General features: G+C 42.8%; 1 protein-coding gene across 4 annotated transcripts in view; it reads left to right on the top strand.

Moving 5' to 3' along the window:
• Positions 1 to 1,774: 1,774 nt before the first annotated feature.
• Positions 1,775 to 16,837, top strand: part of LOC135219310 (gastrula zinc finger protein XlCGF57.1-like) — a 66,437-nt gene continuing 51,374 nt past the window's right edge. For 2 of the 4 annotated variants that reach the window (XM_064255968.1, XM_064255969.1), the window contains exon 1: positions 1,782 to 2,226. The gene's annotated coding sequence lies outside the window, so the exon portion shown is untranslated. Of the gene's footprint in view, positions 2,227 to 16,837 lie in introns of all 4 variants that reach the window. The other 2 variants (XR_010315404.1, XR_010315403.1) reach the window with 2 other exon arrangements.

Genomic DNA, 16,837 nt, shown 5'->3' with positions numbered 1-16,837 from the left:
AGTCCTATATCCCTCTCATTATTCCTTTCATTATAAACATTAAAATTTTCTTCATAATTCTTATATCATCATAATTCTTAACATTGGCTTGTCGATATTTAGTGATGCAATTGGGAAACTACTTTTCTCTGGGTAAAATTGGGGTGTAATGAAAGTTATAACTTTTGAAAGAGGAGAGGTGGAACATACACCTTCCTTACGTGAACTCTCTCTCGAGACAGTTTCCAGCCCTGTGATTGGCTTATCAACAGCCAATCAGGAGCGGCGTAAGGAACGGCACTGGGCATGAGATGCACGGGTGAAGTGATCGACTCTACTATGTGATTCACATTTGTTTTTCGCATTCATATGCTAGCTCTCCTACAACGTAATCAATAATGCGTAACGAAAACTAGTATATATTAAGAAGGAATTAAGTTTAAAAGTAGTCTGTACTCTGGTTGTCTAAGCTGTTAACTTCTTAATAATTCTGATATATATACTGTGTACATATAACGATAATAACATCATGCTAATTTCACTAACTGAAATATGGTTTAGCAGGATTAAGGCGAGTTGTTTTCAATCTCGTCTCTTGTTTCAACCATATGGGTTTATATATCTAAACAAAACACGCACTGTTTTTTTTTCTTACTTGTGCTTATCGAAGAATATTGAAAAGCAAGTATAATAATGTTATTTTTGTATTATAATAACACAAGAATTATCAGCTTCTAAACAGCGACTAGGGTTTTCGAGAAATCCTTATTCTAGACTTAAGAAGGCTATATAGTGTTCATAAAAAGAGCTTATAACGTCTCAGGGACGGCCAGACCCGGAAGACTCCGTTTAAGAGAGAGTTGAGCAGATCAAGTGAACTCGCTTCTAAATGGCTTATAAGGAGGGGGACATCTGTATGTGAAGTTTCTTGATATAACTCACATTCTTGCAAGGACACGTCATTTGTGTGTCAAATGACTGTTATCCTCTCTCCCTTGTCTTATTTTTTGTATAGAAATATATATAGAAAGGTTGAGATAAAAATTTGTCTTAGATGCATATAATGAAATTAAGTTTTGCCTGTCCCCTCCAGACATGGCTCCAATTGCAAAAATGAGGGAGACAGCAAATTTATTTTGGTTGCTAGTTGCAAAGAGGCCTGAGATAGGTACCTAGGATATGATTTGCAGAGATGCATTTGGCTGGATAGCCCGAGAGTGGATTTACAGAAGAGGGAAAAAGGGAAGATGAATGAACAGATCTACGATGAATGCCACAAGAGTCTGAGATAAGTGCAGATATAGCACTGTAGGCAACACTACAATAAAAATTAATTCGCAGAGTGAGACTATCGGACCGCTGAGTTTTGCTCTGTTCCAGAAAAAGTAGTACCAAATGTCAGTGATGTAGGCAAGGAGGTCATAAGTTACAATTGTCACACACACACACACACACACACACACACATATATATATATATATATATATTATATATATATATATATATATATATGTGTGTGTGTGTGTGTGTGTGTATATCTATATATATATATATATATATATATATATATATATATATATGATATTATGTATGTATGTATGTATGTATGTGTATATGTTGTATGTATGTATGTAAATGTATTGTAGTATGTATATATAGATATATATATATATATATATTATATATTAATAATTAATATATTTATATAAACATCATGAATAAAGAGGTCGATAAAAAGTGATATATAGCGGGACCCACCAGAAAGGGAGTGGAGGGCACTCACTGATAATCAAGGATGATTATTGTCTCTCTGCATTGAAAATTGCTCGATGTTGATGTGCATCGAAATATATCGTCATACGGAAGAAACACCACCCAAAGGGACGCGCCAAAGACAAGAATCACCACATAAAACTTCCTTCCTCAGTGACGGAAGTCCGAACGAAAAGAGGAAATCGTAAACAAATGGAACCCGAAGCGAATGGACTCTATCGATTCAGCGATATAAACAGCAAAGGCGCCCAGGAATGCTCTGGAACTGTCGTCGAGTGCCGAGGAGATCTATTTAGGAACTGAAGAAAGTAGAAGAATAAAGAAGGAAGTCTATTCACCCGCACACAGTATTTATCGGGGGAGAGACGAGTGCGCAATAGGGTGCCATAGAGACGGCACGGGTCCCTTTCCCACTTGACGAAGAGAGGTCAGGTTATTCGTGGGGACTTTGTAAGGCGAATTTGAAGTTGGCAGGTAAGGAGTCCGAGGTGCAGACTTGAACCTAAAACTCCTAGCGAAGGCCCTTGCAGCCAGGCTAATCATGTACAGTGATAACTTAAGGGAGTGCCGTGAGTGCACCTCACGGGATGCTCTGTAAGCATTACGGGAAACAACCGAGTGGATTAGCTGAGCCAGTCTTGCCCGCTTGTTGATCCACCCTCCGACAAAGTACTTTAACACGTCCTGACACCGGAGATGGGCACCAATCATGAGTCTTCGGTGGTGGGAGCGACACCTAGGGTAAAAAACCGCATGGTACAGGGGTGGACCATGTACGATCAATGTGTACAACCCCAAAAAATGTACATTATAACATGTCCTGACACCGGAGATGGGCATCAGTCGCGACTTGTTGTTGGTGAGAAACGGAGCAAAAGACCTCTACTCTCCTTTCGAAGTAAGTATTTTCTCCAAAGTTAGAAATTAAGGCCAAATTTTAAGATTTAAACAGAGGGTAGTGAAAAGGGTGTACATGGCAGTCCAAATCTCACCAAAACACGTTCAACATTTTTACTTACAACTCGAAATATTTAGAAGATTGACGCCATCTTGATGTTTACGGAGTCGCTTGTGTCAATAAACTTCCCATTTCCTGTGATAAATCCACACACCACTTACACCTACAGACGCTGGGGCACTTTCATCACAACAATCGGAACACGGAAACTTACCAGCTTGTTTGTTAGTAATCAACTGTTTTGGTAGAAGACGACGACGAAACGTGCACTTTGATAATTTTTTAAATAAATAGTAAAACATCAATATTTTACATATTTATGATGATTAATTTGAAAATATTTGTTATTGAAAAAGTAACTCGATTCTGACTCAAATTTAAGTAATAATTTTCTGGAATTAGAACGTTCGTTTAAGTCCTGTATTATGACGTCACGACATCTTGGCTTTCGTACTTATTGTAAATAATTGCTTTACTCAACTTTCTTGCAGAACAGTTTACCAGTTATTCATGCAGATTATCAGCTATTCATGTAATTGTTATAATCGTAATGCGCATATATATCTTTATTATTTACTTTTTGGATATATGAAGATGTTTTACTGCCGGATTATCGCCGTAGTGTGATGCAATCGTTTTCAGTCCCTGGGCCTCTGTTTTCGCACCATAAGAAATTATGAGGCTGAGTTTGCAATGACCAGAAAGTCGTTAAAAGAGGAAAGTTAGCATTGAGGGGCATATGTTTTGATTGAGAAAAATACAAATTTATTCAATAGATAGTTAGCTTGTAAACAATACTTGATTACAAAAAACTTGATTGACAACCAAGCAGCATACCTACTATGGGTTTCAGCGACAGTGCAAGCACGTTTTTGGGCAATACCTATTCCTGTAATGAACACTTGTATCAGAACGAGATTTTGCTATAGTGCATTACACCCAGTGCCGTAATTTATAAGGGTATCGTGAATCACTAATCGTAAAGAATAACGACACTTGTCCTTGTACCAAGAGAAAAACTCCATTATGCAGAATTGGATACGAACACGAGTAAAAAGCTCCACCTACCCTCTCCCCCCCCCCCCCCCCCCCCCTCCATCGCACCCCTTTTCTTCTTCGTTCCTTCGCCTTCCTTTCTCTCTCTCTCTCTCTCTCTCTCTCTCTCTCTCTCTCTCTCTCTCTCTCTGTTGCCATTCAGTATGTGTTCACCCTCCAAACTGGGTTTCAGACTTACACAAAACGTTGAAATTGGTGAAATTAGGCTATGTATTGGAAGTATATATACATAAATGTTAAAGCAATTTTATCATTATTGCATTACTATAACAACTAGAATTCATGGAAACAGTTTATAATAATGAATCGGCGTATGTGTGAAGCCTCCACTAATGTGGCAACGATGATTTTGCCATTCTTAGCATGCAAACATTAAAGGTTACATTTATTTCTTGCATACAGTTATTAAAGAAATTCAAAATTCTAATATAGACTTAAATCAATGAAAAGTGCTAGCAAAAACAAAAAAGCCCCCCCCAAAAAAATATAATCCACTTATCCATAGTCGTTCCTCTATGGTTTTCGGCAGCCAGATGTACGAAAAGGTAAGAAACATTGGATTGTATCTACTTTAGAAATATCTGTAATTTTTGGGGTAATTTGGTTGCAAAAAATGGATAATATACATGAATTAAATTAAAATTTTTAAAAATAAACCAGGCGCCATGAACCAGGATTTCCTTCATTGGACATGGAGTTAGAAGTGGACCAGGAGGCTCCTCTTTGGGACTTTTCGCAGGATCAGTTTTCTCCTGACAGGGTCTCTAGATGTTGCACAGGCGGCCGTAGCCCTTGTCAGGATGTGGCTGGTTCTGTGAGAGGTTTTAAGCATTCAAGACTTTCTCCTGATGGGGACATTAGTTGTTGCACAGGTGGCCGTCATCCTTATCAGGATAGTCTTAATGTAAGTAAAGGCAAAGGGCAAGATCGGCCTTCTCCTGGCAGGGACTCAAGATGTCGCACAGACGGCCGTAGCCCTTGTCAGGTTGGAGCTGGGACTGATAAAAGCCCTTCACCTTGCGAAAGGAGGCACTCTCCTCCGGTTGCTCATTCTTCTTTCAGCTTGAATGGACAGGAAGTGGAAGATAGATCGGAATTGGAAGCCAATAAGGGGGCAGGTCTCTCAGTTTATAAGATCTTAGCAACCCTTTTATTGAGAGGATTCGTTCATACTATTAAGAAGATATTAAAATCATCCTCCTTCCAAAAAATAATGCAATCAACCATTTCCAGAAAGGTGGCAATCGTTTGGAAATTGGACAAGATTCGTACGAGCTCTTATTCATTGATTAGAGGCTCTTCCAGATAATAGAGGCGTAGAATACGGCCTTATCTCCAAGAGAATAAAAGCTTGAGAGATTCTCTTCGATCCTCGGTTTTTCATTTGTGATCTCCTTCGGCTAATACTAATTCGTGCTTATTGACGAAAAGAACGAAGAAAGTAAGATTCACATTCTCTCTCTGCATCGGAGAGGAAAGAATGTAGTAAGAAAATTTTACTCATACCATAGTTACCATTGTGGTTCGAGACGGAATTATCCGTATCCTTACAGGAATTTCCTAGTAAGGACTTCGCTTAAAAGGTTTGTTACGACAATACCTACTCAGCTTCGGTATTTAACAAAGGTTGTTTGGTTTAAATATGCATTATTGAGAGCTTCCTTAGGCTCGAGAATAATTTTATTATATTCCTTCATTGAATGGAGTAACTGGCAACTCAGGAAGAATGCAGCGAGACAGCGAACGAGACGGCTGTCATTGTAAGCCAATACAGTACCATCCAGTTCTCGGTCATGAGCAGTTGGTTACATCTCTCTCTCCTACGGGATCGAATGGTTAACCGTATCTTCCCCCTACGATCATGGACTTAGCCTCGAATTGAGGGGATTTATAGGCAAACATGAATAACATGGTATTCGTTTTGCTAAGAAGTTTTCAATAAAAAGATCCCTTGTAACCTTGCGGTAATGTTTACCGCAATGTAACAGGATTATAGGAATGAGACAACAATATGATTTTAACGAAGTAGAGCTATATATATTATTTGATGCTCTCATACTTACAGAAGCAAAATAATGGACTTGGTAACTTTTCGATATAGCGAGTTATTAATCGAAGGGTTCAGTAGCCTCTCTGACAGCAGGCTGGGTAATGGCACGGTTCGTTCTTGATTTCGTTCCCCGTCTATCTTGAAGGGCGCTCGATTCCAAGGAGGGACGAAATGATTTAAATCAATTAAGCCATTTCACAGCTCTCTCATATTTCAAGAAGCATTGAGAATCTCTTTTTTCGCCTCTGTTCGCGTTAACAAGAGAGAATCTGTTTGGAACACAGACACGGAACGTAACGATCCTTAAGAGGTTCGCTGCACGGGTATGGGTTCTTGCCAGCATAGTATGTTGCACGTCCGTGAGAAACTTCTCGATCGACAATATAACTATTGACTTATGTCTAATCTTAGTTGGAAAGAGAGTTGTGGAAACCTGCAAGAGGTCTTCGTCATAAATCTCTTCGCAAGGGGGAAGACGAACAGGCTGCCTCTAGACTGCTTCCTTATTCTCGAACCAGGAAAGGTAGCAATATATGCCATTTTTAGTTTAAAAGGGGAATAAACTTTAGTCCTTTTTCCCCTAGATTTATACATTCTTAACAGATATTAAGATAAATGGGCGTCAAAGGAAGAGAGAATGATACTTTATGCCTCATTTTGGCCTTAGAGAGATTGGATTCACAGAGGTCACGTTCTTCTCACAGCATGTTTTGGAAGTCTTTTCCAAGAGAGTCTGGATATTCTATCAGCATCTATTATAAATGGACCTTAACAACCTCTCCACTCTGAGTCTGTCTGCGTGCAGACTGACCAGAAGTGGACATGAATGAGAGGATTTTTCAAGGTGAATGACAATTGTCATGGCCAAGACATAGAATTACTGCAAATCGTGCTAGATGGAATGAGGAAACTGTCCTCTTCCGATACCTCTGTGAACCACATAGAGGTTTTTTCTTCCTTTTCAGAGGGAAGAATCACCTTCGTATATATCTGCTATCAAAGAACGCAGTAAAAGGCTATGCTCTGTCTCTACAAGGGGAATTGGAGATAGCAGAGGATTAAGATCTTCGGGATGATACCTCAATACGACAAGAGTAGGATATCATGTACTTCTGATGGGATCTTTTGTGGCCACAGATTCCGTGTTCCTACAAGATGGAATTGCTCCTCATCAAACTTCTTTGAGAAGTTTTATGAGTGAATTCTTTGTTTTCTCTTGGCCCTAAACGACCAAGAAGACAAGTGAATTTTTTGTGCATTGGAATCTCGCATCAGATTCTATGGAGACTCGGGTATGGGTTCTTGCCAGCATAGTATGTCTGGTAAAAGAACTAAAACCCTCTATTCCTGACTCAACGCTTTCAGATAGAGGTTTCGTTGTCCAGGCAGGGTACTTACGTTTTTATCTACAGAAGAAGAAATGGTTTAAAAGTTTGCCTACAGAGTCTTTGGGATGCGATGAGGGCTCGAAATGCTTCCCAGAAGGTATTCAGAGGGATACAATAAAGAGCTAGAAATCAGGAGTCCTTCCAATTTCAGCTCGGAGTCTCCTTCGACTTCCAAGCTCCTTCCCTTCCTTCGGACAAGGATAGGGAAGATTCTGCAACGAGGAACTTCATCAACAGGTAAGAAGAGATCTTGTTAGCAATGGAAGGACTCAAGAAGGATCCTCCTCGGAGGAAGACTCTTATCTCTCTTACTGTTAGATATCCTATCGTCTAATGGATGTAGCTGACTACAATCACCTCCCCTTGCCGGAGAGGCCAAAAAGCTCAAAGTGGAAGAATTTCTTCCACCCTTCTCCAGTCTCCTGATAAACTATTGTGGAGGTTCAGGACTTTCGGACAATGTAGCGCCAACCAGGCGCCAAATGCCAAAACAGGTGTAAAAGACGCCAGAGGCAGACGGTTAAAAGGAACACTGTCATTGTCTGATGAGGAGAAAGAGCGGGCCTCCAGCCTAGCGCAGATGCGCTAGAGGCGAACAAATCGGACAGATAAGAGTGTCCGATGTGGACATCGCCAGACATCCGCGAGATTCTACCAAGCTCGAAGCTCCAGCAAGTGGGGAGGAGCCAGCCATGCTCCAGGCGCAAAAAAGTGCCAGTCTGGAGCCAGGCGTGAAGCTCCTTCCAGTAGCGAGGCGCCAGCCAGGAGTCAGGCGAAAAGCGCCTTCCAGGCGCTAGGCGCTAACCAGGCGTTAGGCACCAGGCAAGCGCAAGGCGCCAGCCAGGAGCAAGGCGCCAGCCAGGCTCTAGGCTTCATCCAGAAGAGATCCATTTCAAAGAAAGCCCTGGTCTTCTTTGAAACAAGTGTGATCGCTAAAGCACTTCATGAGTAACTTGATGATTCCTTCAAACAGCTGAGAATTAAAAGCGCATGAAGTGCGAGCTTTTATGAATTCTTGTTTTTTCCATAACAATGTGTCATGAGGACATATTAGCTGTCACTTACGGAAGATGCAACTCTGTGTTGACTTCCCATTACACAAAGGAGGTCAAGTTGACCTACGAGAGATCCTTCTCTCTTGGTTATCCGTGTCTACGGATACGTTGCTGGGATAGGGAGCCGACACTGATCCTTAACTAGTGAGTTAATTTTTAACATAGTGTTTTTTTCTTTGGGTTGTTTGAAAGGAGTTTGGGGATAACTCTTTTCAAATTAAGCACAAACCCTTGTGTTAGGATCAGGTGATCGGGATCGGTGTTGTGCTCCTTAATTATGCCACAAGGCATAGGTGTATTGTCATGTAAGTGGATAAGCCCCCATTGACAAATGACCATTAGATTCTGTCGAGTAAGTGGATAAGACCCCATTGACAGATCTACAAGAACTCCTAGCCATAGGTTACATCCTCGCTGAGGCTCTTGAGGCGAAGCAGACTCCTAGCAATAGCTAGGAAGTCAACCCTTCGTCTAAACACATAGGAACCAAGGTTTTATTTATTTATTACCTACAACGTATGTTGTTTACCTGTCTAATCAGTAATTAGCTGTCTCTTACCCTCCGCCAAAGGTGCCAATCAGCTAAGTATATATGTGACAGGGAAGTTGAATGTATGAAAATTATATTGTTATTGTACAATAAAGTTTCATACATACTTACCTGGCAGATATATACGATTGAATGGCCCACCCAGCCTCCCCTCAGGAGACAGGTGGAAGAGAAAATCTGGTTCTAGAACGGTAATGGTTCCTATTCCTGCCACCCAGCGGCGGGGCGGTAGATCACCTGACCTACCTGCAGCGTGTGCCGCGAAATTCGAATTTCTGTCGGGGACGACGGAGTCTGTAGCTAAGTATATATCTGCCAGGTAAGTATGTATGAAACTTTATTGTACAATTTTTTCCTTACGTCCGTGTGGTAACTGCCGAAAAAATTAGAAATTCTTTCATCAATTTGTTGTAATGTTTGCACCGTTTTATATTAGCCGTTACATAAAGTTTTATATATGAAAATGTGCGCAATTTCAAGTAGAATACAGTAATGACAACAACCCATGGTTGTAGCTTTTATCAGTTGAAATATTTTCATATAAGTCATGATAAGTGCCAAAATTTCAACCTTCTGGTAACTTTGACTCGATTGAAATGGTCGAAAAACGCAATTGTAAGCTAAAACTCTTACATTTTTGTAATATTCAATCATTTACCTTCATTTTGCAACAAATTGGAAGTCTAGCACAATATTTCGATTGATGGTGAATTTTTGAAAAATACTTTTTCCTTACGTCCACGCCTTAACTCTGCCGAAAAAATCAGAAATTCTTTCGGCACTTTGTCGTAATGTTTGCACCGTTTTATATTAGCCGTTACATAAAGTTTTATATATTAAAATGTGCGCAATTTCATGTAGAATACAATAAAAAACTAAGCATGGTTGTAGCTTTTATCAGTTTTGAAATATTTGCACCGTTTTATATTAGCCGTTACATAAAGTTTTATATATGAAAATGTGCGCAATTTCATGTAGAATACAATAAGAAAACAACCCATGGTTGTAGCTTTTATCAATTGAAATATTTTCATATAAATCACGATAAGTGCCAAAATTTCAACCTTCCGTCAACTTTGACTCGACTGAAATGGCCGAAAAACCCAATTGTAAGCTAAAACTCTTACATTCTTGTAATTTTCAATCATTTACCTTCATTTTGCAACAAATTGGAAGTCTCTAGCACAATATTTCGATTTATGGTGAATTTTTTAGAAATAATTTTTCATTTTTCCTTACATCCGCGTGGTTACTCTGCCGAGAAAATGAGAAATTCTTTCGTCAGTTTGTCGTAATATATGCACTGTTTTATATTAGCCGTTGTATAAAGTTTTATATATGAAAATGTGCGCAATTTCATGTAGAATACAACTAAAAATAACTCATGGTTGTAGCTTTTATCAGTTTTGAAAAATTTGCACATAAATCACGATAAATAGAAAAAATTCGACATTCGGTCAACTTTAACTCGACCAAAATGGTAGAAAAATGCAACTGTAAGCTAAAACTCTTACAGTCTAGTAATACTCAATCATTTACCTTCATTTTGCAACAAACAAGAAGTCTCTAGCACAATATTTCGATTTATGGTGAATTTTTTAAGAAAATATTTTTTATATCCGTGTGTTACGAGTTCATGCATCTTTTTGTGGTAATATTTTCTCTGTGTTGCTTTGATTGTTTTACAGTTTGTTATATACCAAAAATCATCGCAATTTAGTGTGCGATACAATGAAAAAAAATTAACTCATTAGCTTTAAGTATTTTGCTCACAGCACGATTTGTATACAATTATATAAAAAAAAAATTTCGTGCTGTCATATATTCCAATACGTATTTATATATGATAATGATATTTTTTCCATTTTTGATGGTTGCATACTAACATCAGGCAATGACAGAAAAGGAGCCAAAAATGAACTCTTAATCTTAAAAACTAAGCGTGCTGATATTTTTTGAAAAAAACGTTTTTTCCGCTTCGGCGCTCACTCCCGAACCCTGCTGGTATATGGGAGACACTATTGGAAATACCACCTTGCATTTAAGGGCTATTATAGGTAGCAAAATGTTGTTTTATTGTGCTGATTACAATTGCAATCTTGAGTGACATATATACGCTAACATTATTCAAATGAGTGCTGGGAAAGATGTTGGATCCTTTGCAGTTACGAACAGCACCTCAGTCGGTGGGTGCCATATTGGATTTCAAAACTGCCTTGAAAACATATTTGTTCCTACACGATATACAAACCCTCTGTCCTTTACATAAGGAATTAGTTTTGGCGTAGCTGGAATTACGGCCGTTAAATTCTTGAACAAGGTGGTTAGGCAGTAAGTACCGTGTGGCAGGTGGGTAGGCTAGCCTGCCTTGATGTAAACACTCCACTTTGCTTTTGGCCGTCTTTCGATGAAGACGTGTGTTTGTGAGCTCTTGTTAACTGGTTGTTGATCTTTTTTCCCGGTAGGATCTTTGTTTTATTTCTGTTTTTATATTTCTGTTTTTATATAAATATGTATATACTGTGTTTGATATTAATATTAAATTCAATTAATGTACAAACCGACTTTTTGTGATAGCCTTTATAGCCGCCTCTCTACTTGTGTTAAGAGTCGGCGGTAAAGATATGCCAACATATTACTTACATTCTTTCGCCCTTACCGTGAGGACGATATATGTATTTAATGTGAGGACAAGACATGTATTTAATGTGAGTGATATTGATCCTGTAACGAGACATGTATTCATCTGAAAATTACGCTTACGCTTGGGAATTACCGAGGGGGAACTTCAAAGGTTTGTCCTTGTTTTGTTTTTATGTTAATTTCTCTTCTCCTTCATCCTTTCACTTACTATCGGACGAATGTAGAAGAAGGGGCATGTGGTGTTGGTGTTTGGGGGATCTTCTCTCACTTCGAAGGGCAGTGCTCTTGGATGCGAGAGGTATCCTTATTACTTAAATATTTTTTTCCTTATTTTACAGACTAACAGTGGTCATTATGATTACAGCTGTATTGGTTGGATAGCTCTTCATATTGGTTATCTTAACCTTGGAATTGTACCTGTGACTCATAGCATGTTGTGATACCGATCCTCGAGTGTGTGTACTGATCCCCTGCTGATAATCATATTCATTTACCACTACTACCCTGGAGTTACGCCACTGGACAAAGCCTTCACACTGCCCTGTGATGTTTATCTATTCCTGATGGTAGAAGTCTGGCAGAATTTGGAGGAATCGAAGAGGAAGAGAGCTCGTCAAGTGCCGTGGAAGAGAAGGTGGTCTTCCCCACTAAGAAGTCTCGTCTCGGGACTTCTAAGGGTCTGTCTCGCTTCGGTGAGACAGGTGGGTCTTTTGCTGGTCCTCCCGTTCTTCAGGAATGGGGCCCGTCTCTCCTTCCTCAGGGAAGAAGAAGATGGGGACCATGGAGCTCCTCTCCCGGCTCCAGAGGTTCCACCTCCTGACCGGGAACCGTCTCAGCCGCTTGCTTGCGAGCGTCACCGAGTGTATGGTCACCTACGGGTGACCGTGCACCCAAGTTCCAGACTGCTGAGTATGCTCACCATGGAGTGGAAGGATGGTAAGAGTTGCTCAGGTGACTCTCGCCAGACCGGCGATCGCTCTCGCAGTGATCGTCAGGTACCCAGGGTTGATGTGACATTCCTGCAGGACCGTGCATGCAGAGACCGGTGGAGGCTGCCCATCCAGCCCTCTTGAGAGGTTTTTGGCCTCAACGAGGACTTGGAAGAGTCAGAGGACGATATCGGCTATCTCCTGTCAGGTGCACGCTCAGCCTCACCCAGACGACGGTCGCATTCACACAACTGACCAGTTTCGGTGGTGCCAGATGCTTCGCCTGCCAGGCGAGAGTTTCGTGACCCTCCTCGAGGAAGCGTTCTCTCCACTGCTGCTCCCGCAGGTCCCTCCGGACCGGTGCAGTTGGGCCGTGTTGCTCCTGCAACTACCCCAACTCTGTCCTGGACGGAGAACTTGTTGGTTGTCCTGAGGAAGGTGGCGAAGAGGAAGTCCAGGAAGAAGAGGGAGGTGTCATCGTCTTCTTCTTCTGCCGCCTCTTCCCCTTCGACTTCCAAGGCCCCCCAGCCGAGGAAGAAGAAGGTGGCCTTGCCCCCCCCTCCCCCCAAGAAGTCTCACACAGAGACTTCTAAGGGTCTGTCCCACTCTGGCGGGACAGATGGGTCTTCCGCTGGTCCTCCCGTTCCTCCGGGAACGGGGCCCATCTCTCCTTCCCCAAGGAAGAAGACGGGGACCGTAGTGGTACCAGTGCTCCCGACTCCAGAGGTTCCACCTCCGGACTGGGAACTGTCTCGACCGCTTGCTCGCTTGCACCACCGAGTGTAGCCAAGGTCCAGACTGCTGTACGCTCACTGTCAGGACCCAGGCACGGAGCGGAAGCATGGCAAGAGTCGCTCGGTTGACTCTCGCCAGACCGGCGATCGCTCGTGCAGCGATCGTCCGGTACCCAGGGTTGACGTGATGTTCCCACCAGACCGTTCACATGGCAAGGCTGGGAAGAAGTCCCCCCTGGTCACCAGGTCCACCCTTGCCTGGACCTGGTACCTTGGTGCGTAGAGAGGACGGTGATCGCTCACACCGTGTTAGTGGACACTACCAGTCACCCAACCGTTGCTCCCACCGGTACCGGACGGCTCGCACGACTGGTAGCAGCTTTCCCTGACGCACGAGACTGATGCTACCGTCCTTGGTCTAGCGCTTCTCCTCAAGGAGAATGCCGGTCCAGGCCTGCAGCTTGATCACCACCGCGGGTTGGCGATCGCCTGCAGTCCTCCCGGCATACTGGTTCTGCTAATAGGCAGGGTAGGAGCGTCAGGTCTCCTGCACCTGTCCTTGCAACCTCCTCGGGCTACACCGGGAGGAACGAGGCGAACAGGAGTGACCATGATGAATGCACTTCTTACGGTCCAGCCACGAGCCTGGTTTGGTCTTGACATCAAACATATCTTACGCTCAAGTGGTTGGAGGAGATTGTGGGGGCTGGCGAAGATGATGACGGAGTGACTATCACCGCTGGTCATGTGATGGTCCCACTGGACCACGCACGCAGAGACTGGTGTGGGCTCCCCTTCTGTCATCTTGAGAGGTTTTGGCCTCGACGAGGACTGGGATGTGTCGGAGGACGGTATCGGCTCTCTCCTGTCAGGTGCACGCTCAGCCCCACCCAGACGATGGTCACGGTGGCGGCAGACGTTTAGCCTAAAGTACGAGTTTCGTAACCGTCCTCAGGAAAAAGTTTTCTCCAGATGGTAACATTTTCCTAAACTTGGAGCGGCCATCACTGCAGGTTGATGGCTGCCCGTACTCGCTTCTCCGACTGCTAGTTCCACTGGGGAGGTGAGCGAGAGTGTCCAATCTTCCTCCCCTGTTCCTTCTCTTCCTATGGTTGCGATGGGAATGGGAGGGATCCTGCAGAGCTTTCTCCGTAGGATTCCGCGTCGTGGACTGTGTTCCTGGGGGGACCTTCGGGTCCTACCAGACGTAAGTCCCCGTCGTTGAGGAATGATCTTGCCCATTCCTTCTCGATTTCTACGGGAATCAGGAGGACCACCACCCGATGATCGTCTGATGAAATTTTGGGGGGTTTTGCCAAGCGCTTAAAATTCTTCGGAGTTTCTAGCACTCTCCGAGTGTTTTTGTCTTCTACGATCTGCAAACACTTGGGCAAGCCACGGTCCAGAGTGGGAGAGACTAGTATTGCTGATAATTGTTACTACGATAATCGGGAATCTCGCCGAATGCTCGAATTCCTTGGAAACCATTAATTCCTGGAATTTCTAGCATTTGAAGGAAGTACTGCTGCTGAAGGAAGTATATCTCGGGAGGGGCTCAGCCTGGATGGACCTGATGGTCCGTCGCCTCAGTAGGCGGTCACCCCCGGGATAGAGAAGAAAGGGCAATAACAGTCAATCCTCCTCTCTTTTCCCTTTACTTCTTGAGTATACCAGAATGAAACAAGGAAAGAAGAGGAATTCGGTGGAGTTTACCCCTCGGAATTCGAACCCGAGAGACTATGTTTTTGGTTCAATCCTAGGATTTTACCGAACATACCTCAATCTGTTCAATCTGTTTGAATGCCTCTCCAGTGCTACTGTTTTGGTAACCCCCAGTTCGGCTTGAACTAGTCATCTTTGGTATCCTGTTATCACTTTAGAAGTCTTCTTTCTGGAAAACTTCACCTTCGCTCTCTTCATTAGAGAATGAAGGAGGTCGGCTTCCAGTCCTTATTCTTGTTCCTCGAATGGAAGAGAATTTAGGCTGGAGGTCTATGTACAGGAACCTGCAAATATACTATGTATATTTCTCTCGCGACATGCTTCTGTTATCGGTTGAACTCTCCGAGGTATAGGCACAACACTGTAGTTAACTCTACGGGTACAGGTATGTGACCGAGACGATAGTATCTTCACTTAATTGAACTACAACTTGGGACTGCCTTGCAAGCCTCCCAAGAGTTACCGGTTTCAATTTTGAGATACTAGAGGTATTGTTTACAACAACAACACCACAGCGTTTACATTCACCAAAACCCGTTTCGGTTAACATGCAAATGCTAGAGCGTATTTTCTTGCGCTCGATGGTTCTAGCCGAACGCATTCCTTCACGAAATGGATTACCTGGCAACTCAGGATGACAAGTGAGCAAGAGCTTGCTGTGTTCCGGGCTGCCTGCCAGTCCTGCTGGCTCTCCAAGATTGTTCGTTCGGGTTTTGTCTCTCCTCCTCTGCGATGATTGACTACCGAATCAAATCTCTGACCGGCAATCACAGACTTAGGTCTCTGGTTGGCTGGAATTCTCGCATACGTGTATGACCATCTCTACTGCATCGCCTTTTGCCATTGTGAGAATTTTCAGACAGATATCTCACTAGACTCGTTATCATCTTTCTGTTTACCTCATGGTAACAAGTCTGTAGCCTAGTCTTCTGCTTCATCGCACCTGCCGCTGCGATGATGCAGAATGATTTCTTCAGACATCTGAGTTTGTCTTCTAAATACATCTCGTAATTTGTAGGTGTTCAATTATTCTTTGTTCACCCCGAATTGTAGATGAATAACGGAAGACTTCGCCTGTTCCCCGCCCTGCCAGTTCTACTTCCAAAGTAATAGAAATATCCTCCCTGATCAAGCCCATGAGAAGCCGTTCTTCAGGCAGTACAGTCCCTGGGTTTTCATTACTGAAAGACACTCCGCGTTCATTGCAAACTCCGACTTCTCACCGAACAGCAATGTGATAGTGGTTTAGCGTTTTCAGTCCTCTGTAAAACAACAGGGATTAAAGCCGACTTCACTGATTTGTGTCATCAACGGGACTTTTCTACCTTCAGAATCTTGAGAGTTAACTTCTCTCGATTCAGCTGTGAAGACGTAGGTCTGCATTCACCTAAATCACCTTAGCCTTTTACTGGCATATAGTATTGTTTCTCCTTAGTTGAGATTCAACTACTATGAGAACTTCTGTCTTGCAATCAGGGACCTCGGTCTCTAGAAGGCAATTGACTATTGTCTGATGGGCGCATGCCTTGAGAGAATTACCATCTCGTCTCCCAACATCGGTGGTGAACAAGATAGACGATTTGTATGGTTTCTCGGCATAACCCTTCCAAAGGCAAGTGTCGTGTGACTACGTCTTGGATGCATGACTGCTCACCTCACACTGAGCGCAGTCAGTCGGCAGTTGTTGAAGAGTCCGAGACCGTCATGAGCTACGCTGTGGACTTTGTATTGGTTGATCCAGATCAGTCATTACTTTGTCCTATTGGCGTGTTCTTGTACCCATGAGGATCGACACCCACCATGGAGTGTTGGTGTCTTTATCCGCTGCGGAATATTATGAGACCGTGAGAGACTTCTCTGCAGTTGGATAGTCCAGTGGATGGGTACTTGTCATCACTCTGAAGAATATGTCGGACAGGAAGATATATAAGGTCATTGCAACCATATTTATCTTTCCCTTCAGACCTGCCCACAGGTCCTTGGAACCTCATTTCCTTGGA

Source organism: Macrobrachium nipponense, chromosome 1, assembly GCF_015104395.2.
Source record: "Macrobrachium nipponense isolate FS-2020 chromosome 1, ASM1510439v2, whole genome shotgun sequence".
NCBI lineage: Eukaryota > Metazoa > Arthropoda > Malacostraca > Decapoda > Palaemonidae > Macrobrachium > Macrobrachium nipponense.
Note: the sequence above shows the minus strand (reverse complement) of the source record. Positions and strands in the feature narration are given on the sequence as shown.